Consider the following 26356-nt stretch of genomic DNA (forward strand, 5'->3'; position numbering starts at 1 on the left):
AGCTTTATTCCCTTCTGGATGGATTCAGCGGATACAACCAAGTCCAAATCGCAGAAGAAGACCAATCCAAAACAACCTTCACCACAGAATGGGGAACCTACGCTTACCGAGTGATGCCATTTGGGCTCTGCAATGCCCCTGCCACTTTCCAGCGAGTCATGATGGCCGCATTTCAAAATCATCTACACGACTTTATTGAAGTATATTTGGATGACTTCTGTGTCTATAGTTTGATCCGTGAACACTGGGAACACCTGGAACAATGCTTTGACCGATGCCGGGAGTATGGGATTTCCCTTAACCCCGACAAATGCATCTTTGGAGTCTCTTCTGGAGTCCTGTTGGGCCACATTGTCTCTGCACAAGGGATATCAACAGACCCTGCAAAGATTGAAAAGATCGCAGCTCTGAAAGCACCCACCAACCTCAAACAGTTGAGGGGATTCTTAGGCCATGTGGGTTACTACAGAAGGTTCATAGCCCATTTTGCAACAAAGGAAACCTCCTTGCACAAGCTTCTGAGGAAAGATGCAGAGTTTACTTGGACAGAAGAATGTGACAAAGCTTTCTACACTCTGAAGCAGTGTCTGATTGAGGCACCCATTCTGCAACCTCCTGATTGGACGAAAGAGTTCCATGTACACACTGATGCATCAATTGAAGGTTTAAGTGCTGTCCTCTGCCAGAAGGGCTCCTTGAAGTTGGATCAACCGATCTATTACGCAAGCTGAAAAGTCACTGATAGGGAACGGAACTATACAGTGACAGAGCTAGAGTGCTTGGCAATGGTGTTTGCCCTAGAGAAGTTCCGCCATTACCTCCTATCTACCCACTTTAAATTTTATGTGGATCATGAGGCCCTGTCCTTCTTGATGAACAAAGCAGATGTGAAAGGACGAATGATGAGATGGCTCCTTTTATTCCAGGAGTTCGACTTTGAGGTGATTACTAAGCCCGGTCGTTCCCATGTTCTGGCTGATCATCTGTCGCGTATCCCACAAAGTGCAGACGAGGAGCAGGATGATCCAGACCTCCCTGATGCTTCCCTATTCTTGGTAGAAACTGTAACTCCCTGGTATGCAGACATTGCCAATCTGTTAGCAACCCAACAGTACCCTCCTGGAATTTCTAGTCGGGAGAGGAAGAAGCTTATGCTAGAATTAGCCCCATACACCTTGCTAGGTGGTGCACTGTACAAGAAAGGCAAAGATGAAGTGCTCAGAAGATGTGTTGCAGGAAATGAGATTGGGATTGTTCTGAAGGTTTGCCATGACGAGCCATGTGGAGGTCACTTTGCAGGAGAAGCTACAGCTAGGAAGGCTCTGCTAGCAGGATATTGGTGGCCTACAATTCACAAAGATGCCTATGCTTACTGTAAAAGATGTGATGCTTGTCAAAGAATGGGGAAACCCACCAAGACAAGTGCCATGCCATTGCAACCTATTCTTCCTTTGAAGCCGTTTGAGAAGTGGGGCATCAATTTCGTAGGTTCGATCGATCCTCCTACCAGAAGGAAACAGAACCGATACATCCTCGTATGTACGGATTATGTTACAAAGTGGTGTGAAGCTAAAGCTTTAAAGCGGGACGATAGTAACAGTGTGGCCCTGTTCATGTATGAGAATATCATCACCCGTTTTGACAGTCCCTTAGAGCTAGTAAGTGATAGAGGCACGCATTTCCTCAACAAAGTCATGGAAGAGTTGACAGAGTTATATAAGATCCGCCATCGCAAGTCCACTCCTTATTACCCTAGAGCCAATGGCCAAGTCGAAGTCACCAATCGCATCCTCTGCTCGATTCTGACAAGAACAATTGCCGCACATCGTCATGATTGGGATGATCGACTTACAGAGGCCTTCTGGGCGTACAGAACCTCCCATAAAGCAGCAACAGGACAGACACCCTTCCAGCTGGTGTATGGTACAGAAGCTGTTTTCCCTGTTGAACTGGAATTACCCTCTTTAAGAGTGGCCATCAAAGAGCGTTTGGGAAATGATGATTCACTGCAACACCGTCTCTTGCACCTGGAATGTTTGGACGAAATTCGTAGGATGGCTCTACAGTGCATAAAAGCCACGCAAGCTCGACGTAAGGCTTACCATGATAGCTTCATCAAGCACAAGGAGTTCAAAGAAGGTGATTTGGTCCTAGCCTATGACTCACGCTTTGGCAAGTTTCTTGGCAAGCTCCAACAGCGGTGGATGGGCCCCTATAAGGTACTTGCAGTCAACCCTAATGGCTCTGTCCAAGTACAGACCGTTGATGCCTCTGATGATCCCTTTCTGATCAATGGATATTGCGTGAAGAAGTACTTCCCTCCTTGGGGATCTTGACAATTACGGCCACTTGATCCTTTCCCTCGTTGGCGCGGCACTGTACTTCTTATGATGCTACTTCTGATAGCTGTTCTTCAGTCAGTCCTGATGAAATGGACGCAACCCTTTGTCCCCTCAAACCCCCCTTCCAGCCTTGATCTCTTATCCTCTATTTTCCACCAGCGACAGTGGCGAGGTTGGTCTTGACAAATGGTCTTTCTACTATTCCCTTGCTCAATTCGAAAAAAAAAGAGAAGAAAAATATACATATCGGTCATGGGAGAAAAGGACTTAGGTCCCTGTCATGCCGACCTATTCTTCGAGAAAAGGTGGAAACACCCTCGGGAATAGGGGAAAACAAGAAAAAGAAAAAAGAAAAAAAAAATCTGTTATGAGAGAAAAGGAAGCAATTCCTTGTCATAGCAGGCCTCGTTCCAAGAAAAGGTGGTCAACACCCTTGGGCGGGAAGCTGGCTGTGGAAAAAGTGGTAACACCCAGCAGTCCAGAAAGTGGATTCATTAATTGATATTTCCAGGATCCAATTCCGAAGCTGCCTCCCTTGGTACGCTATGTCCTGGGTCTTTCTGCAGAGCGTCTAATTGTCCTCTAGCAGATGACATGTCCTATTCAACACAACGTTCGATTTGATGGCTACCTCCTTGGGTACGCCTCTTCAATAACTGATGACGCGATCTTCATCGACAAACAATCAAGTGACGTGAGCTTTCATCCTAACCGGATGGGGAAGTGAGTATGGGTTGCCCTTTGTAACTATCAACAGAGAGTGAGACAGAGGGTGGGGCGAGTGACTAGTCTTTTCCCTTCAAATCAAATGAGAGGTGAGAAGTGTGAATGCACTGTTGCACGCACGGGATGGGCCTCTCAATGCACAAAACACAATTTGTTCTGTGCACTGCACTATAAGGCTCCCTTGCCTTCCTTCTCGCACCGTATGCCGGCACAGGGCGGGATGCACCGTTGCACCATCAAATGCGCACAAGGCATACAATCTTTGCACAAGTGACTGTGAGGATTATATCAATGGGTTTCAGGAACGGGCTGCCCTCTTGTAACTATCAACAGAGCGTGAGACAGAGGGTGGGTTGAGTTTGACTGGAGTTTCTTCAATCAATTACCGAGAGGTGCGTTTGAGGGACGTTACGACACTTGGAGTCAGGTATGTTCCAGTTTCCCTGTGCACCCACGGGATGGGTCTTTGCTCTCATCACAAGACACATCACCCTGTTCTGTCCACTGCACTGTAAGGCTCCCTTGTCTTCCTTCTTGCACCTATGCCAGACGGGTTGGACGCACTAATGCACCATCAAATGTGCACCCTGGCATACTCCTTCTGCACCATTCCCCCTTGTCGATTTCTAAACCGGGTATGCGATATGGGTTTCAATCCTTATTCCTCGAGTGATATTAGTCATGGGGCGAGTGACTGTGAGTTGAGTGCAATATCCCTCATCATCGACAACGCATTTCCTGCGATTCCTTCCATCAGCTACCTCCCTGGGTACTGTTGCGTGGTACCTGCCCTGACAGACGTGTGCCGAGAAGATGCCTTGGTACCTCCTGCAGTCGACAACAACACTGGACGTGCCATCGACACTCAACTTTGCTTCTTGACGAAATGGGCCAAGTTTTTCTAACCCTCCCACTTTGGTTTCTTCGTGACGGTCATGTTTTAAGTGTGGGGACGTTAGTGGATGGTCTGTGGCGTGGTCCTAGGTCCCTGTTGCTCGGTTAACCCTACCCGTTACGGTCTTAAGTGTGGGGACGCGTCCCTGCGCGTCTACATTGCATATCCTCTGCATATGCCTTACCCTGCTCATGCATGTATGCCATGACTTGCTTTTACCCTAATGGGATCCCTTCCCACCCACCCGGTTATGTTCCACCTACCCTTGGGGCTGTTCCCTTGCAGTTTTCCTTCATTCCCTGATTTTACGGTCCTACTCTGTGAATGCGTCCTACGTTCCCTGAAGTCCAAATCCAACCTTATAGCCATGTTCCTTCCTTTGAACGGCCCATTTTTCCTTCTTACCTACCCCTGTTCCGGTGCACGGTTTTTGCGTTATTAATTTTTGACACATTTTGCGCAAATTCGCTGGTTTTCCATGTGAACGTGCTTTTCTTGCTTCGGAACCGTGCTCTGACGTCATAGCCCTGACAAGCACTTTCCCCCTGATATTTTTCCTTTTTACGCCCTGTCATTCCGATACACGGTTTGTCCATTATTAATTTTCCGGGTTTTTACAACTTTTTCATGCGTATTTTTTGACATTTTTCCATGTGAACCTGCCCTGTTTGCATCGGAATTCCAATTTGATTTGACAGCCGTGTCCCCTGTGCCTTCCCCCACCTTTTTCCTTTTTCCTCCACCCTTTTTCGACTTTCGGATTTTTACGTATTAATTTTTAAATGAGTTTTCGGGAGTCTTTTTGGAGTTTTTCGCATGTGAACTACTCCTACTTCAGCTGGAATTGCGTCTTAACATGACAACCATGTGTCCCCCCTTCTTGCGGACATTTTTCCTTTTTACTGCATGTCGTTCCGGCAAGCAGTTCGTCCAATATTAATTTCCGATTCCATTTTCAAGTCTGTTTTTTGGGTTTTTCCCATGTGCACGTGTCTTATCTCAATCAGAACCATGTTTTGACATGATTGTCGGGCCCGTCTTTTTGCACATTTTTCCTTCTTCTTGCACCTCGTTCCAATGCACGGATCTTCTGATATTAATTTTTTTAAACGTTTGTGGACCTATTTTTTGCTTTTTTTGCATGTGAACGCCCTGTCTTTCCCCCGAAACCCCCGTTGCACGTTTCCTTTTTCTTCCCCCTACCGTCCTGCCCAATTTTTATTTTTACATCATTTCATTTCGATGCTCGGATTGTGCGATATTAAATTTTCTTGGTTTATACGTGTCTCGCGCGCCTCGTTCCGCCAGTGAACGCGCTTGTTTTCGATTTCACGCGTCTGCACACGCCCCGGTCGTGTCCGCGTGCCCCGTCCCAACATCCCGGCACCCTTCTGATCCCATCACGGCAAATTTTTTTACCCCGCCCCGCGCACGCGCGCGGGACGGGCACGCCTTTCTTTTATTTACCTTCTTTATTCTTTTACCAACAAGCAAAAATTTTATTTATTTTTTTAAAAAGAAAAATTCATTCTTTCCCTCCCTTCTTCCCCGGGCACCCTCCCCTATCCCCCCCATCCCCTCTTTCTCTCTCCCCGACCCCCAACCACCTCCCTCCCCATCTCCCCCCCTGCGTCCTCTTCTCCCTCCCATCCCTTCCTCCTCATCTCCTTCCTCCTCCTCCTCTTCTCCTCCTTTCCTCCTCTCTCCACGCCCCCGCTCGCTGCTCTTGCGGACGCCCTCCACGCTGCTCCTGAGGACGCTCTTCCCACCTGCCTGCTCCCTGGTCGCCACGCCCTACCCCCCGCCGCCTCCTCGTGGCCGCCCCCCGCCCGGACGCTGCTACTGCCCGCCGCCTGCCCCGTCAGCCCGCCAGCGCCGTCCGTGCCCCATCATGAGGACGCCGTCGCTCAGCCGGTCGCTGCCACGCAGACGCCGCCACCTGCCGCGCCGTCCGCGTCGTCCACGACGCCGTCGCTCCGCGCAGGTCATCGCCGCCGCTCAGTCGGTCGCCGCCACGCAGATGCCGCCCGCCGCCGGACGCGCCGCCATCCTCTTCCCCCTTCCTCCTCCTCCTCCTCTTCCATCTCCTCCTCCCTCACTAACCTCAGGTCAGTTACCACTAACCTAACCATTGTTAACTAACCTAACATTAGTTATACTAATTAACCCTAGTTAGTTACCACTAACCTAACCATTGTTAACTAACCTAACATTAGTTATACTAATTAACCCTAGTTAGTTACCACTAACCTAACCTACCCCCCTAACTCTAACCCTAACTAACCCTAGTTAGTTTCATTAACCATAGTTAGGTTAGTTTCATTAACCATAGTTAGGTTAGTTTCATTAACCTTAGTTAGGTTAGTTCTAACTACCCCTAGTTAGGCTAACCCTAACCCTAACCCTAACCCTAACCCAACTTAGGTTAACTAATCCCCTTTAGGTTAGTCTCCATTGACTTAGTCCCCCCTAACTGACTTATCTAACTTCACCTAGCCTAACCTAATTCCATTTGACTAACCTGACTTGACTTAGTCAGACTACCATGACTTACACAGACTAACAGAACTTAACTGACTTACTTTTAACTTACTTATCAGATTAACATGATTTACATGATTTAATTAATTTATAAATTAATTTCCACCTCCTAAAAATTCAAAAAAATTTCTACAAATTTCCTTCAATTTTTGGGAATTTTTCAGTTGGAAATTTCCAACCCTAAAATTTCTGAAAATTAAATATTTCCTAATTTATCCCCTAAATTACCAACAAATGTAGAAAATTTATTTAAAAATAGTAAAAAATTCTAAAAAACTCCCCTCACCCCCCTTGACCATTTTCCATTTATTTTTCACTTTAAAATATTATCACACATGGTACCCCTATTATTCAAAAAAAAAAACCAACAAACAAAAATTAACCATCCAACTCTCTATTTTATTTTCATACACTCCATTGTGGATATTTCCTCCATATTCATGTGCTATATATCTCGATTTCCTTCTTATTATTATTTTTATTATTTAAAAAAAAAACACAAACAAACCACAAACCAAAAAAAAAAAAAAAACAACAACAAAACACATCTACCACACATAATAACAGGTGTTGTCTTTGTTGTTTCGTTAGTGGTCTTTACTTTTCCTTTACTGGATTCACTTCTTTTGGGGGACTCTTCCGTGCGCATTTCTGCATTACATACACACCCCTTCCAGGTATTTATTTTATGTGCTTTATTTATTTTCATTTCCCCCTTAATCACACATTTATTGTTAAAATGAACTCTTTAATTCACCCACAGTTCCATGCGCATTCACGCTCAACACACACATACTTTTTAATTAAAATAAACTCGCCGTTCACTTAGCACGCACTACGTGCGCTACAGAGGCACTTTAATTTTTAATTAAAATGAACCAGCCGTCATAAGAGCACGCGCTGGCAAAAAAGCGCTCCACATCACCTTAATTTGTAATCAATGAACTTGCATTTAGAGACCCAGTCTGGGTATCGAAGTCCGGGATTCGACTTAATGCACCGTTTTCACCTAATAATTGGTAATTTAATTTATAAGAAGGAACCGCCATTTTTTTGCTAAGGTTTTTTACCTAATAACAATTCACCCATTCTTAATAATTTATTAAAATAAACCCTCCCCTCACTGCACTTAATTCCCCTTTTTAATGAACCGTTTCGTGGGATGGGTATGCGCAGTCATTAGAGTTGTTTTCCTGGTCCAGTCCTGGTTTATCACCGATGTAGTCTTGATATGTGTCGGATGTGCTGATGTTTTGGTTTACTGTCTTTGTTACGGTTACGGATACGGTATGCTGTTTTTTCTTTTCTTGCCTGATACGGGGTTCTGGGTGTTTGTCTGATGCATCGCATGAAGCTTTCGGTCGCATATGTCTCGAGGTCATGTCAAATTTTTTCTAGGTTGTGGTTTGCTTGGGGTTAGTTGGTCAAGTCACGTTTTATTGTTTTGGTTGTTCTCTTATCCTTGGATTTTTGTCTGTTGCTTTGCAGGCATTCTCCTTGATTGTCTGTGTTTGTGGTGTGTGTGTAACCATCTGAATGGCGCCTTCTCATGCTCCTCCCCCTATCCAGTACGTCCCATTAGTTAGTAGGGATTACTCTTCCCTACTTACTTTTGAGCCTCTCACGAAGGCGGGCCTTGCTGCTTTTGTGGCTACTTCTTTTCCCTTGCTTCCAGAGGATCCATCGTTATGTGATGAGTTTCTGGTCTCTTACAGCAAGAAGACAGGACTAGTCCAGGGCATTTCTATGACTTTGACACCGCGAGGCTTAGGGAAGGCTCTGTCTCTACCCTCCAAAGGTGAACCTTTTGTGACCACTCGTCAGCTTTTCTCTAATGAAGAGATTCTAAAGCTGTTGCAAAAGTAGACAAGGGAAATGCTGGATGTTAAGAAGGTGATCAACTCTTCAGGAGTTTCCTTTTCTACGATCACTGATCCCGTATGGAAGACGATCTGTCAGTTTCTCCAGGACAGGTTTATGCCTGCCAAAACGCCATCCCAGTACTTGTCCAAGGAGCTTTTTATAGCTTCCAGGATGGTGTTGAAAGGCGTTGCTATTGATTGGAGCACTTACCTCCTCACTAAAATGGATCAGCATTTCGTTAAAGTCACCAGGGGTAATGTTACCTATGTCACATATGGATCATATTTGTCTGCCTTCTTGACCTATTCAGGTTTACAGAAGACTGTGCCTCCACCTCCTCCATCAGATCCAGTATCTCCTCCTCCACCTTCAGAAGAGTCAGCACCCATTGACATAGAGGATGATGATTCTCCGCCTCCCCTGGTCATACAACGCAAATGCTTGAAGAGGGTAGCGGATAAAGCTCCTTCAGTACTTCCTTCAGTACTTATCCCTGCTACCTCTGGCAGTGAACTCCCTGGGTACCTCACTTGCAATAACCTGTTCCGAGCACATCGAGAAGGATCATTGGATATATCAGTTCCCTCCCTGAACAGTCTAGTCTCAGGAGATGTAATTCCTTTTCTCTATAAAGATATTCAGAGCTCCATTGAGTTGTCAGTGACAGCCTGTGTTCAACAGCTGTACACGTCTTTTTATGAAGAGCTCATGCAGTTTAAGGACCAGTTGCATAAGGCAACATCTGAGTTAGCTTCTGTTAAGGATACCCTAGCAGATTTTTTCAAGCAAATGGAACACCAAACCCAACTGGTTGCCACCCAAAGCGATGAGATCTCTTCTTTAAAGATCCAGTTACTAGAGGCTCAATCCCAGGTTACTAGCCTTTCAGAGGAGAAGGAGAGGATGTCCAGAGAAGCGCAGGAGTTCCAAGCTATCTTAGATGACAAACTTTCGGCTTTACAGATTGCTACTGACACAGTGGCCAACCAAGCCTCCCAAATCCAGCAGTTGCAAGATCAACTGGCGAAGTCCCGCTCTGTTCCTCCAAGCCCTAATGTTCCCTTGATTCCTTCTCTTTCACAACGGGACTTGGCTGCTCTTCAGAGACAAGCTACTTTGTGCCCTCTATTCCAAGATAAAGTGGAAAGATTGCAGTCCAGAATGGACTTATTATGGTCTACCTTTGAGCAGTTTCAGGAATATGTTCTACCAGACCATTCTTTCTTTGTCCACTACCACTTATAGAAGTTGGTTTTCTATATGAAGCTTTCCACGATGGATTTACCTCTTCCAGAGGATGGATGGAGTGGGGCTTGGTCTGCTAAGTTGTTGACAGAGGTCGTCAGGATGGTCTTTGAAGATTCTGTCACGCCAGATACCATGTTGATGTCCTACATGTATCTACGAGGAGACTTGTTAATTCCAGATGAGGTGGATATGGCATGGTATGTGGGGGATGTGGTATTACAGGCTGTTTTGTATGTCAATCATTTGGAGTTGCGCATAGCTGACATGTTCTAGAGTTATTCCTCCAAAGTGGCTGATTGTCATGATAATTCGTGGCATCCCATGATTGATTCTGTGGTCCTAAATCAAAGACAAAACACAGCTCCTACCTTTGCCCAGAGTACTAATCAACTGAGGATGGATCTCTTAGCCTATCTTGCAAAACATAATCCATTTGATGCTACCTTCTTTGATGCCTATCATAGACGATCTCTCTTGGGACCTTCTGTTCCTACCCTCCTCTATTACCAACAAATGGCTCACCGCTATGTTATATATCTTTCCCTTTGTCAATCTAATTCCACTACTATTTTACCCCTTCTTTTCCAACCTTCATCTTTCCCTCAAATTCCTATTTTTACATACTGCTCCTTTATTGAGGATAGGGTATTTTCCCCTTCTCCGCCCTGTCCTTCTCCCTCCATTCATGTACCCTCCACATTTCCTATTTATCAGTTAACACCCTTCCTTAGTGATTCCCTACCAATTTCTGCCACTCCTTCTTTAACCTTTTCTTCTTTTTATGATTTATCCTATCCCTCCCTTCATCCACTCTTCCTTATTCCACTACCCTCTCCTAACACTTCTATATCTCAACCACCTCAGTTGGTTAGTGAGTGTGATGGGTTTGATAATCAGATTTCTAGAAGACGGGGATGGAGTTCGGATGATTGCCTTACAGGACCTCAGATCAATTGGCCAGTAATTCCAGGAGAATGGACAGCTTCCAGTCAAGCTTATCAGAACTATGTTCATTTTGGTCAGCAGTATTCACAGTTTGCAGATCCTTCAGTGAGATTAACTGCTCACTTTGCTTGGTACCTGGCATATATGCATAGGCACTCTCATAATGATTCCAAGCCTATTCCAAAGTTGTGCATGAATGTCAATGTGAGCATTGATTCCCAGCAGCTGGATATATTGTATTTTCATGCCCTTGTTTGCCTAGCAGATACTTGGTCCTGTTGGAAATGATGTGCTGTCTCCAGTTTTTTCAAAATCCTCCCAAAAACTTTGTAGATGAATCCTTGTCTATGGATTGTTTCCGACAACATCAATCTTTCAAGAGGGATCATCTTCATTAATTCCTTTCCAATGTATGGTGGATGCTTTTTAATGAAAATCTCTCTTTTTGGAGGAGTCATTCAGATGGTTGTGTTGTATTAGTGTTTGTGTTGTGAGTTCATTTATGTTATACGAGCGTGGTGATTTCCTATTGGATTTCGTGTGCGAGCTACGTTTTGGAGAATTGTGGTGATGGAGTCGTGGATGGAGAATTGAAGTTGATGCTGATGAAGAAGAAGCAAACTCTTATATCCTTTACAAATTTGTTGTGATTTTTTTTAGTTTGATAAGAAGTGTTAATGTATAAACGGTTTTCCTTTCTTTGTATGTTTTATATCAGAAACAGGTTATAAGTTGGGGTCGTGGTGGATGGATTATTTTTTTGAAGATAATTGAAGATCAAAGTTGCGATTTTAAATGCACTTGTATTCCCTTTTTCCTGGGTCGCGAGGACGCTTCCTTATTAAGTGTGGGGATATGTTGAGTGTTGAAATGACTTGTTTTTTGGCTGATTTTTGTTGTTTTTGAGAGCTGAATGGTTGATTTTATGAGATGATTGATTGGTTTGGAAGTGGTTTGAGAGTGTTTTGGATGATATTGATTGGGTTTTGGAAGATCATGATATTTATTGGAGGTTCTGTGATGTTCTGATTGGTTCTGTATACCTTCTGTTTTGCTCTGTTTTGGTCTGTTTTGTTCTGATTGTCTTCTGTAAAGAGGCATGGAGTATTGATTGATGAAGATTGAGATATTGAGAAAGCTTATTGAATGGTTTGTGAGAGTTTGGAATGGTTTAAGAATGAGTTATGTGGTTTTGATGACCTTCTGTAACCTTCTGTAGGTCTTCTGTAGAGCTTTTGTCTCTATTCTGTTCTGTTCTGTTCTGTTCTGTTCTGTGACTGTTTTGTACGCTTCTGTATGTGTTCTGATGGATGAGAATGTAGCTTGGGAAAGTTTTCTAGCCTTGGAAAGAGGTGAATACAAGTGCAAAAGAGCTCGAAGAATTGGAAGAAGTAGCTGCTGAAGACTCAAGTGAAGACTAGAGTGAAGTGACAGTAGTGAGCTATGAAAGGACACTATAGTGGCTCTGGTGACTCTTCATATCATACATACCTCTTGGGAGGGGTATCCACGACCTAAGAGGGATTATTGAGAGTGATTTTGGGAGATTGTAGTGAGGATATGATGTATTATTGATGGAGAGAGAGAGAGAGAGAGAGTCAGAGATAGCCAATTCTACAAAAACAGAGTGATTGTATATGAGAGATTGAGAGAGAAGACTATGAAGATATTGAAGATGAATACTATGTGATGTATTTCCATTCAAAGATGGTGTATTACTTTGCTTTCTTTGTTCTATTGATGGATTTTGTGAAGATATTGAAGAATATGGTTGATTCTACTAAATCCGTGGGAGATCTACATAATGCTGCATGAAGAATTGCTGTGCCTGGTGTTCTTTTCTTCATTGTGATCATATGAAACATGATAAACAAGCTTGTTGGTGTTACAAGATAGATTTTCTTGCAAGAGAACTCCCTTTTCCTTGGTGTTCCTCTTGGGGCTCCATGATAATACACAAAGAAGCTTTTGCTTACACAAAGAGTAGCTAATAAAATAAAGTAAAAGAAAGGACAACTAAAAATAATAGAAGAATCTTTTTTTCTTTACTTTAGGGCATAGTTCATGAGAAAGGTTACTTTGGGCTATAGGTTAAATCTATTCCATTTCTTAAAGATGTTTCCATTAATACTTTGTATTATGGATATTGGACTTATTCTATCTAATGTTTCAGTGCTTTTCTCTTTTCAATAAAACTTAATACTTCATTGTATTTAGGAATTTAATTACTATTTTTTGCTTTCTAAGAGGTGACAATATACAAATTATAAGATCTCCATTTTCTCACTTATACATGTATAATGAATAATGAATTTTATTTTGGAGAAACTATGAATTTGTTAGTTGATCATGCAATTGTTGCACTTGGTAGAGTGCATGCATTACATCCAAATGAGACATGCCATGGAGAAACTCTTCAAGATAGACATATTTCAGTGGCTATTGATAAATGACTAAATGTAGTAGTATATTTGCCATTCCCAACAATTGATACAACAAAGGTTCATGAAGATATAGGGGATTTTGCAAAATGGGGAAAGAAAGGTGTAGTGGCTATTTCAAACTCACTAAAAATTCATGATGAAAGAGATGATTACAAATCAAACCATATTCTACCTTCTGAGGATATTGATGTGCTTAGCATTCATGAAAGTTAGAGAGAATGTAGAGTGATGATATGGACAGAAGGCAACATGGTGTGTGTTGGGATAAGGGTTACATTATTGGATTTTCCATATGATGTGATCAAATTTGAATTATGGGAGAAGAGGATGTTGGTGTGGTGGTAGATAAAGCCCTTCATCAAATCACAGGAACATATATAGGTGACAACTTGCACTGTGTCACTTTGAAAAATGGCCTATTAAACAAGTAACCTTTGATGATGGAGCACTGCTACTACTATTGGAGCTATATATACCTCAAACACCCCCACTAAAATAAAGGTCTCTAATTGTGGATGAAAAAGCCCTTGGGTAGAGACACGATAGAGAGAGAAGAGACACACCATATACACTCCCTAAGACTATATCATATTAATCACAATCTACATATATATATAAGTGAGACCTAGTCTAGATAGGGTGAGCTATACATAGCTTCAATATCCCCACTCAAACAAAGGTCTCTAGCTATGGATGAAAAAAACCTTGGGGAGCACAAGGGAAAAACCCGAGCTCCTATATACAAATGTTTAAACATAAAAAGATACATGGGTTCTAACTGAGTTACTACCTAGACATACTGCTATTAAATGTAAGTGGGTTTATAAGACTAAAACAAAAGAAGATGGAAAATTTGACAAATTCAAAGCAAGGCTAGTTGCCAAATATTTCTCACAAATTGTAGGAGTTGATTATCAAGAAACCTTCTCACCAGTTGTATTCGGGTCTTGTTAGTTTTTGCTATTGAGTTTGATTTGGAGGTTCACCAAATGGACGTGAAAACTACTTTTCTAAATGGAAATTTATAGGAAGAGATATAAATGAAGCAACCAGAGGGATTTGTAGTGAAATATAAGGAAAATCTTGCTTGTAGACTTCATCGGCCACTCTATGTTCTCAAACAATCTTCATGAGCTTGGTATCAAAAGATTGATCTCTTCCTTACAAAACAAGGTTTATCTCTTATTCTTAAGATCATCCTAACTTATATGTTAAGCATTGCAATGATAGTTTTGTTATTCTTGCTCTATATGTGGATGATACCATACTTGTTTCTAACAATCTCAACTTCCTTCAATAAGTAAAGAAGGTTTTATCTTTTGCATTTGACATGGTTGATCTTGGAGACATACACTAATGTCTTGTATTCAAATTCAATGCTATCGAGAAAATGATGTTTTATTACTGTGTCAAACAAAGTTCATTTTTGATGATATTATTCAAAAGTTTGGTTTGGGTTCTACACATCTTGCTAGTACTCATTGTCTTGTGAGCTCTACCAAAAACTCTCACTTTTTGTAGAATGATGGACAATTAGCATTACATCAACCTTATGCTAATCTTGTTGGATGTCTTCAAATTTTTGGCTTAAATTCTTGCCCAAAAATTTTTGTTGTAAATTTTCTTGGACAACATCTTAGTTCTCCATGCCTTAAACATTGGACTACAGCTAAAACGAGTTTTGAAGTATTTGAAAGGCACTAAAGATTTTGGATTGGTCGATTAGTGCCAACAAAACTGCGATTCTCTACATTCACTTCAACTTTTGGGTTATACAGATGCAGATTGGGTAAGCTTTCACTTATCTATGAGTTCTACAAGTGGCAATTTTTTCTTTATCAATGGTTCTCTTGTTTCTTGGACTAGCAAGAAACAACATTGTATTGATGCTTCCACTAGAGAGGCTGAATATGTAGCTATATCGTTAGCACGTCGAGAGTTAGTATGGCTTTGACAAGTTCTATCAAAGATTGGCCATCCCGCTCTCTCCACTAGCACACCACTTTGATGTGATAACCAAAATGCTATTAGTCTTGCTAAAGACTATGTTCAACATAACAAATCTAAACATATTGTAGTGCATTATCATTATGTTCCATATGAAGTAAAGAAAGGCCCGATCACGATTGAACATTTTCTAAGTGTTTAGATGGCTGCAGATATACTCATCAAAGGACTCAATGTAATATATCACATATATATTTTTTGAATTTCTCCTCCTCACGCGGCGGCACATCGTGCTAGAAGTGTAGAGGGTGGATAGAGGAGCCAGCACGCTCCTCGTTGGAACTTGCGCAGCTCCCTATAACATGCTGATAGACACGTCGAGGGGAGAGGATTCCCTCCCCTCCCCTATAAAATCTGTGGAAGGAGGCCGGGAGAGGGTAGGAACGAAGTCATCGTTCGTGTTGCTGCCGCCCTGCAAAAATCTGTGGAAGGAGGACGCCGCCTGATTGCTGTCGAGCTACCGCTGCCACCTGCCGTCGTGCGCCATCATCGCCACCTGCAAATTAACCCCCCCCCCCCCCCCCCGCCCCACGTGGCTCCTAACCCCCCACAGAAGCTTCAAGAAGCTTCTTGAAGATTCTAAGGGGTGGCTCCTCTAAGCCCCCTTCCTATACCCATATTGCTTCTACTTCAAGCCCCCTTCCTATACTCATATTCCTTTTACCCTTTCACCCCCCTCATAATCCTTTTTCCCTTTCACCCCCCATACTCCTTTTATCACACCCCCTAAGCCCCTTTTTATTTCCCCCGTGTCCCCATTATTCTTTCTTTTTTCTCCCCCTCACCCTTTCCCTCCCCGGGTTTTTTTTTTGAACCCTTAACCCCTTTCCGTAGAGCCACTAAACCCCAACCCGTGTTTAAGCCCCTCTCCCCTTGGCCTCAAAACCCATTAAGCCTCTCCGTGGTTTTAATAGGCCTTCCTCTTGAAGGGTTTTATAACCTATTTTTCCACCCTCCCCGGGATTTAAAAATCCTCTTCGTGGTTTTTCCCCATGAAATACCTTAAGATCCTATAAGCCCTTTTCATATTGCAAGCCCTTAATCCTTCCTTGTGGGCTTCCACAAGCCTCCTCCAAGTGGGTTTATACTCCCACCCGAGATTTAAGCACCCATTCCCTCGTAAGTTCCACAAAGAAGAAGAGTATTGAAGCGGTGGTGGAAATTCGAAAAGGAGAGTAAAAGCTGCCTTCACATCCAAAGGATTACAACTGAGATGCCGCCTAAGAAAGTCCAAGGAGTAGCTGCGGGAGGGTCATCTCCCGGTATCCATGTGGATATCTCACCCCAAAACCAGGTTTTTCCTTCTTGGTTTTATATCAGTTTTAATTTAATCATGCAAGATGAATTGTTTGGGATAAGATATATTTTGTCCTAGTTGTTTACGATGAAGGAGTTTAGTTTAATTGAGCATGAAAAAATGATAATATAATAAACATAGTTTCCTTCAAATAGCATCATGCTTTGAAATGAATTACGAGGAAGATTATGTACCTACTATATTAGTATATTTCAGTTAAATCTTGAAGGTATAAAAACTGCATCTTGCACCATTAAACCCTATTCTTTTTTGCAACGAATCATCATAGAAGGTGAAATTCATGAAAGGTTTCTTACGTTGCTTGAACTCTAGGAAGTTATCATTGCTAACTGCATATCTTAGCAAGGAAAAGATTGTTATTTGGCATGAGTTTCGTTTGCAAGGAAAAATGAAGATTAATTGAATTTACCTAACCTCAAAGCATTAAAGTTTAGGACTGAAAAATCAATTGTCACAAGGATAACAAATCGTGCCGAGATGATCTCAATATTACCTTCTAAAAAGATAACCAAATTAATGTAAACTTAGAAATACCTATGCTGCGAAATATGCCTTGGGAATGATTTAAAGACCAAGAAACATTTATACCTTAAACACTTGACTGCCTTCCCTGATTGTAGGGTCAATAAATTCGTAAATGTAAAAGAACTAGGGTTTGTCCTTGAGGTTCTTAAAAAGAGATCCTAGGTCTGACAAACGTCAGCTTAAAGAAACTAAAATGGATTGTCTCATCGTAAATTACGATGTAGGACTTGCGCAGCAAGTACGAAGTCATATGGTCTTGTGATTGATTCACAAGAAGGAAGGTTAAATATCCTCAGCAAGGATGGCAGATCCTTACGCAAGTTATCTTGCGAAAGGATGTATTCTTTGATATCCTTCTAAATAAGGAAGGTTAAAAACCGGAAACTAAAGTATCCAATGAACTTTAGGGTTGACCAAGTTGGGTTAATAGGGTACGCCCTAACCCAGAATATAAGGGATCTTGCCAGGTTGCAAGATACCCTGGAACGAGTGCTGATGCATTCGAAAGGAAAGAATCATTCCTTAGCAATTTGCCAACAACAAGATCAGTTAATGGAAATGTTTGTGCTTGCTAGAGATTTTAGAGCACTGTTTGATTTATGAATTACAAGTTAAATGAATATCTATACTTCAGGTTGAAGGCCTGAAGGGAGAGGCAGCTTTAGTTACCCCCGACTGCCTGCCTGACCCTAACCAAGGGGGTTGTTGACCGCGCCGGGAACGTGGACCAAACCCACCATGAGAGGTCTCTCCGTTGAGCTCTACTTGGAGCAGGAGGACACTTGGGTGCTAGGGGGGGCTCTGACCGTAAATCCCTCGCCTTCCGGGTCCTGCACAAGAGGCTAACGTGACTCGGGATTGGATCTCGAGGCCCGCATACTAGTCTACGAGCGAAAGCTTGGAATCGCAATCCCTATGGATTACTGGATAGCCTTCGGGCAGATTATGGACAAGCCTACAGGTGGAACTCCTTGTATTTCTAAGATAAATATAATAATATTTTAATAAAGAAATTGTTTGATATTGTTTTTCTATGTCACGTGATAAGATTACATGAAGGAACCAGTGCTTAACGAATTAATTAAAGAAGCTGATTGTTACATGTCCAAATTGATGTGTTAGATAATTACATAACTAAAACAAACCGAGGAAAGTGCGAAGGATGGGCCATGGGTCTGTCCTACGGTTGGGTGGTCCCGGTTAGCCGGAAACTTTTCTCAAAATCTCGAAGAACAGCGGGATGATCGTCAAAGGAAACAAATAACGAAAGCGATGACCTAGAGTTATGTCTTAACCGATTTATGCTGTTTTAGGGGAACGGAATGGGACTATGCCTTATGGCAAAGAGGTTGAGCTTTGCATCCCTCTCGTTTCCCATTCTCCTTGAACCAAGTGCAGCGTGAATCCGCTTCGAACCTGGCGTTTCTGCGTAAAGTAGTTCGTTTGGGTCCGACGCTAGTTGCTGTTAGGTAATGACCAATCAGGAAAACCCTAATTCCGGTCGATCCTAAGTGGGAATGGCCAGGATACTTCTGCTACGTGCTAGATGCGGGAAGACCTAGATCGCAAATCCGTAACATTCCATGGGAGTACCGGGCGGAGCTTTCTAGGCATCCTTTCCGATGGACTGCTAAGACGTGTCCTGGATGATACTAGTGGACATGTTACACAATGAGGCATGCATCACCCTACTATGCTCGGAACTTGGAGTTGTCTCAACTTCAATATTTGGGAATTAATCTACTATGAAATTGTAGTGTCATTGTACATATTCCTTGTAGGTACCATATACTTCACATATGCATATGCACCTCAGAGCTCTTAGTCATTTTTGTACATACATATTTAGTTTCACTCCACATGCATGGATTCACTTTACATGCACACAACAATCCTTCTTGATCATGTTTGTACATTTGTATATAGGAGCTCAGGTTTTTCCCTTTTCATCTTTGTTTGAGTGGGGGTATTGGAGCTATATATAACTCACCCTATCTAGACTAGGTCTCATCTATTAATATGTAGATTGTGATCAATATGATATAGTCTTTGGGAGTGTATATGGTGTGTCTTCTCTCTCTATCGCATCTGCACATATCTTCTCTCTCTACCTTTCAATAGCTACAATAGCATCATACATGCATTTTATCTCTACAAATGATTATGCAAAAAACCTGGAAGATACAAATGAAGATTATGTTTTTGCAAAAAAAAAAGTTTAGAAAATATCAAATTGTATGGTCAATAGAAAGCCTCAATTTTTTTTTTTCTAAAGATGCAAAATTGAGAACTTCTATGGAATCCATTACACAGGTTTCCACGATTGATTTTTTGCCAAGAAAAGTGTTGTCAATTTGTTGATAGAGAAGTAGAATAAGGAAATACAGCTTCATCTTCAATCGACAAGTGGCACGTGGAAGGGCATGGTATGAGACCCATGGAATCCCAAAGATTTCCTTTTACAGGTACAAAATGCAATTTAAGCATGGAGTGAGGAGGGCAATGCATGGAAATAGGGGGTTAATAAGAGCAGCTTGGGATCATAGAGAGATGGGAAGAGCCATCCTTAGAGACTTTGTCAAGAAGAATACAGAGCAAATGCCACATAAGAGAAGAACAATGCAAGATGAATCAAGGGAGACACAATTGGTCATCCCAGATGTTTACAAGAAGGTAGATATATCGGTAGAAGTAAATGCAACATTGAATGGTATTGGATGTAAGCAAATATTCTTGTCCACCTTCAATCGTATTTGGAACCTAAGCATGTAACCCTAGGAAAGACATGTGAGTTTTCCAAATTTAGTATTTTCTCAGAGATTAGCTAGCAATTTATAGCAACAAAGTGTCTTCAAGAGCAAGATGAGCTTCTCAGAAAGCATCAATGTCACATGCTACAAACAACAAAGTTGTGGAAACATATACTATAGTTGGCACTTGGCCTTAGCATTAGATCTAGAGAAGAACTTGTCCATCATACATGATAAGATGGATGAGCAAAGGACAGCTATCCCTAGGTTAAGGATTCAATCAAAAGAGACCAAAAGATCTACTCAACTACCAGTTTCTTTAATAGGCATGATTACATGTGGGCATGGAGAAGGCATATATGGAAATTTCTCACTTGATCTATGGCCTCACAATTCTAACTTCACAATTGCCTCATTGCCCTTATGCTTTAGAAACTTGGAGTAACTACACATGCATACAAATGATGATCTACAAGTAGATGAAATGCTTAGATCAACCTCTATGCTACTAAAAGCTCTCAAATAAAAAAAAGCACTGGACCACCATCAATGTGATGCACAAAATAAAGCATACATGGAAGATAATACACCACATGATGGCCACCATAGTTTCAAACGATTGCCAGAGAACTTGCTACTTTAGCTTGATAATTGTGAATGAGAAAATAAAAATCTCTATCTATTTGCATATCTATCGTTGCTTGTGTTATATAATCCAAGATACATGCTCAACTTTCTTATATACTTATATATATATGGCGAATATTATGTTGGCACAGAGGGAGAATAGTTGAGAGAAAAGAAAGATGTAGAGAGAGAGGTAGAGAAATTGGCAACACACTAGGGACTGGAAGATGGGCTAGTCCCCCCCCTTGTGGAGTTATATTATTGACAAGGAGCAAGCTCCTCCGTTACACATAAGCCAATTCTTACTTGTAGATCTTGGAAACAAGATCATGGTTCCTTTCACAGTATACAACAGGCTAACACTTGCACAACTTGGAAGTTGGCACCTTTTGATCCTTCTTGAGTCTCCTTCTCTCCTACACAATATGTGTCGGGCTCTCCTCTTGGCGCTTGATTTCAGCATAGCTTCCGCAGCACTTGCACCTTCTCTTTTCCTCTTGGAACTTGATTTTGACAGAGCTTCCACAGCACTTGCTCCTTCTGTTCTCCTCTTGGAACTTGATTTCAGCATAGCTTCCGCAGCACTTGATTTTAGTAGGGCTTTGGCAGCACTTGCACCTTCTCTTTTCCTCTTGGATACATGCAAAGTGATAATTCCTTCACCTCTCTCTTACACCCAAGGAGAGCCTCCTCTTTTATAGGCTTTCAAGAGCTTCTCTTCTTGGAGAGTGAGTTGAGTTGATCTTCATACAAGATATGGTTGTTTCACTCTACATCACTAATTTCTATATATCTCTTTGTGCGTTGTTTGGATGAAAAAGTGTCCAACACAAAAGTTGTAGATCTCGTTGTTCCAATAACCTTCGCGGCCCATTTTTAGAGATCGTTTTTCTATTGCAAGATATTTAAAAAATGGATTTTCCAAAAAATAGCTTTTTAAACAGTACTCTTAACTTGTGGTCCATGCAACTGCCTTGAGTCATAGATAAGGAGAGTTCATTAGATTGCCTTGGGCCTCAACCTTAAGATTGAATTCCACACAAAAGCTTGTGTCATTTTAGACCTTAGAAAGAGAAAATCACTTCTCTTCTCACTTCTACAGGATCACGTCTCTTGTCTTTCTTAGTGAGAGAATTCCCTCTCTTGTCTTTCTTAATGAAAGAAAATATCTTAAACCTTGACTTGTAGGGGAGAGGATAACCCCAAATGAATGCAATGCTCAGTACACAAGTAAACATTCCCAGGCGTCTCTAGATGCACACATAAATACATATACACAATGCTAATGCACTTCCTCTTCTTAGAACTCAATCTATCTTCATTTATGTGTAACTCCTTGGTTCTTGTGTACACTCTTGCACTTGGCAGACACTTCTTTCCCCCTTCACAACTTGTATTGTCTGTACCAAATATCCCTGTCACAGTGCTCTAATCACCCCATTAAGTGATGCACTAGGAATACTGGTCTCTAAATGGTCTCATGGCCATACTAGATTATCATCAACACTTAAAGAAAAGGGAGTCATTAATTTATTGACATGAATTTATTAAATAGAGAATGCGTAATAAGCAATCAATTTAGTGACATCCTTTGGCTTCTAAACATTTGACCTCAACTGTAGAGGGGATACATAGTCCTTAAGAAGATCTGGAAAGTCTTGTAGTTATCTCTCAATCATAAAGTGAGCATCCAATGGGGGATAATTATTAAATTTAACCAGATACTTCCGTAATACCTTACTTGACCTTAGAGTATTGCCCTAATGGTGTAAAATTCTTTCAGGCACAAGGAACTCTTCTGTTTCTTCTATGTCAGGTAAATCTTCCTTGATTGGTTCCATTGGAAGTTCTCCAATATAGGACATAGCAAACTTATATGAAAAGCATTATGAATGTTCCAATGACTTGGTAGATCCAAACAAAAAGTCATGTTGTTTATCTTATTTGCGATCTTGAAAAGGGCCATAATAGCAATTAGAAAGCTTAACCACTTTACCCTTTTAACCTTTCTGCTTCTTCAAGAGAGCCTTCTCAAATTTAAGAAGAACATACTGTCCCAACTTGAGATCTAACTTACGATGATTCTTATCTGCTTTGCATTTATGCTTCTCTTGTGTCCTTTAGATAAGAGCTTTTACTTGAGTGAAAATTGTATCAATGTCTCTAACAAAATCATCTAATGTAAAGATCTTGTCCTTTTTAAGAAGAATGGGTGGTAAATGAGGCTTACCATAAATGATATCAAAGGGTGCATTACCAATAGTGGAGTGCACCATATTATTGTATAAAAACTCTACTAAAGGCAAATACTTTTCCCATTCTCTTTGATTATGAAAGACATAGGATTTCAAAAGGTCCAAAATAGTAGAATTAGCACTTTCACTCTGCCCATCCATTTGAGGATGATAAGAGGATGAAAACTTTAACTTTTTCGTGAGGTTCTTGAGAAGAGAGCTTGCCAAAAGAGGCTGGTCATGTGGAGATCTCAATCACTTATAATGGACTTAGGCATGCCATGATGGTTGAAAATATGAGCAATGAATAGCTTAGCCATATGATCAAGTTTGTTTGTCTTTTGCACAGGTATAAAGTGAGCTTGCTTACTGAATCTATCAATGATAGTCCAAATTGCATCATTTCCTACTTGTGTGCGAGGAAGCTCCATGATAAAGTCCATGGCTATACTTTCCCAAGGCTCATTGGGAATAGGTAATGGCTTTAGTGGACCAGGTGGTTTCTGCCTGTCATACTTTACTTTTTGGCATATCTTGCACTCGCGGACATATCTTTCAATGTTAGCTCTAAGAGTGGGCCAAAAGAAATATATTTCCAATGCTTGAGTAGTAGCTAGAATACCCCTTTGTCCAGCATATAGAGATGCATGTGCTTCATCCATTACCTTGTGTCGCAATGGTAATGCTACACAAATGGCTTGATGATGATACAAATAACCATCTCGAATTGAGTAAGGTGTAATCGACTGACTTGAGTTAAGATGATCCCATATGGTTGAGAAGTCGGAATCAGTTGCATACATTTTGGGTAAATCCATGAACTCGTTATGGTAAACCGTTGTGATTGCATTCATTCGAGGTTGTCGTGATAGAGCATATGCTACCACATTCTTAGTTCCAAATGTGTGAAGGATTTGAAAATGAAACATAGATAAGAAATTTGCCCAGCGCATCTGTTTCTTTGAGAGCTTCTTCTGAGTGAGAAAGTATCTTAGACTTTGGTGATCTATTTTGCTAACAAAATCTGCACCAAGTAAATAGTGTTTCCATAGTTTAAGATCATGTACCATCGCCATAAGCTCTTTCTCATATATTGGAGCATGTAGCTCATGGTCCTTGAGGCGTCGGCTCTCAAATGCTACTGCATGATGCTCTTGGTTAAGCATAGCTCCAATGCAACCCCCAGAAGCATCCCAGTGGACTTCAAAACGTTTCTGAAGATCCGGAACTATAAGAATTGGTTTTTGAGTCACAAGAAACTTAATTCTTTTAAAGGCTTGTAGTTGCTTTGATCCCCATCAAAAAGGATTTCGCTTCTTAGTAAGGTCATATAGAGGAGATGCAACATACACAAAACCTCGTATGAACCTCCTATACTATGAACATAGGCCCAAGAAACTTCTAACTTCATGTACAGAAGTAGGTGTAGGCCATTTAACAATGGCTCGAATCTTCTCAGGATCCATTCTCACCAAATTTTGAGAAACAATATGGCCTAAGTAATGAGTTTCCAAAAGGAAAAATTCACTCTTCTTAGCATTGACCTGTAGTCTATGCTTGCGAAGCTCTTGAAAAACAATGGATATATGTTTTCTATGCTCTTCTTCAGATTGTGAAAATATTGGAATGTCATCAAAGAAGACACATATGAACTTTCAGTGAGGTCTGAAAATTCTCTCCATCATTCGATTGAATGTGGCGGGTGCATTAGTCAAACCAAATGGTCATGACTAAGAACTCGTATAGTCCAAATGTCATATGAAAAGCTTTCTTATGAACATCTTCAGGTGCTATCCATATCTGGTGATAGCCACTCTTGAGATCAATGTGACTAAAGATACTAGCCCCTTGTAACTTATCCAAGATATCATCTATCCTTGGGATATGAAAATGATTCTTGATTGTGATCTTGTTTAAAGATCTGTAGTCTATGCACATACGGAAAGAATCATCTTTCTTTTGAACAAGTAAGACTAGAGAGCAGTAAGGAGAAGAGCTAGGTTGAACTAACCCTTTTTCCACCAATTCGTTTACTTGAGTTAGGATCTCCTCTTGCTGACTTGCACTTACTTGGTAAGGTGGTTGGTTAGGTGGTGAACTTCTTGGGATAAGATCAATTGTGTGATCTTTTGGGTGCTTACTCTCCTAGGAGGTAATCACTCAAAAAAACTTCATATTGTTTGACAAAATCATGTCTAGCTTGATCAATTAAAGAGAGGGGTTCTTTTAAAGTCTGAGACTTACACGCATTAGTTGGTATTGTATGTTCATTAGAGGCACCAAGTGCCCTTGAATCATTAGTTTCTTTTGACTCTCTCACAAAAATCATGTATGCAGAAATAGCTTTCTTCATTTATTTAGAAATGCTAACATGACTAACCATTGGCACAATCTCCAGCATTAGCAATGCATACTATGTTTTGACCCTTCAATTGAAATGCAAGGGTCTTCTTAACAAAATCGGAAAGAGGTTTAATCTTGTAATGCCAAGGCATGCCTAAGATAACATCACAGTTACTTATGGGTGCAAGTAGAAAAGATTATTAGTCGCGGTAATCCCTAATTCTAAGATTCATCTTCCATTGAATAGGAGTAGAATTGGTTGCAAGTCCTTCAAATGCCGAACCTGATCCAATTGGTGTTCCCAATCGATCCGGTGGAATTTATAGCCTTTCAAGAGTATCTACTGACAAAAAATTATGTGTGGACCCTAGATCAAAGCGTATCAAAACTCGTTGATTGTTGAGTGTCCCCCAACCCTTTAAGAGTTGTCTTTTCTTCTCATTTGAATGAGTGTTAGCTTGCACGTTCGGGATTTGATGATGGCAGAGCAGCAGGATCTTTAACCATATTTACTTCCTTCCTTTTGTGAGGACAATCAGGCTTTATATACCCTAACTCACCACAAAGAAAGCACCTTCCTTCCTCTTTGTACTTTTGTATCTTAGAGAGTGAGAGATACTTGCACTTCTTCTTGTTACCCTCTGGCTTTGAATATTGGTTATGGGTAAAGGTAGGTCTTCTTTGATTATTCCTATCTCTTGGTTGATCATAGAGTTGCTCTTGTCTAGATCTATAAGGACTCATCTCCAACTTTTGAGATGTACCAGGTGTATGCAAACTTTCAGCTATGATGGTAGACTCCATCATGCGAGATAAGGTTTCATGTGGATACACCTTCATGGTTCTGTGTAAGTGAGGGAGTAGGCCAGCTTCAAACTTCCTTTTCTTCTCTTCATTGCTGATGTCCATGAAAGGAGTAACCTTGAGAAGAATAGTGACATTTTCATGCTCTTTCTGGCCTAGCCAATTCCACTCCTTCTTGACATCATTCTCAAAATCAAGAGGCAAGAACTGAGCATAAAACTTCTTCTTGAACTTTTTCCAAGTCATAGGTTTCCTTCCCTCCAAAATGAGAGTTAACCACCAAGTGCTAGTAGTGTCTTTTAAGTGCATGCCTACATGCCTGAGCTTGGACTTTTCTGAGAAATTACCAGCAGAGAAAGCAACTTCAAATTGCCTGACAAAGGCTAACGCCTTAGCAAGATCTCTCTTTCTGGAGTAAGAGTCAAACTTTATGTCCTTATCCCTAGACTTGAAAGTCTTAGTATTCTTAAGCTTGCTCCTCTTATGGTCCCTCTTTGTCCATTTACGGATTGCACAAGACTTAGAACCAAGAGAGTAGAAAATAGAAGATGATGATGAGGAGGAGGAACTTGAGTAATCAGGGGAGTAGCTGGTTGCTAAGGGACATGACTCCCTCCTTATCTGCCTCACTCGAGGTGAGGTCTTTTTACTCTTCTTGACCCGAGAATCCTTCTTCCTTCTAGGAAGCTTCTCAACAATTGGATGCTTTGCATCTTCACCATCAATTGATGCAATGGTGTTTCC

The sequence above is a fragment of the Lygodium microphyllum genome, chromosome 14 (genome assembly GCF_053477565.2).
Source record: "Lygodium microphyllum isolate KBCC chromosome 14, Lygodium_microphyllum_v1.1.10, whole genome shotgun sequence".
NCBI classification, from domain to species: domain Eukaryota; kingdom Viridiplantae; phylum Streptophyta; class Polypodiopsida; order Schizaeales; family Lygodiaceae; genus Lygodium; species Lygodium microphyllum.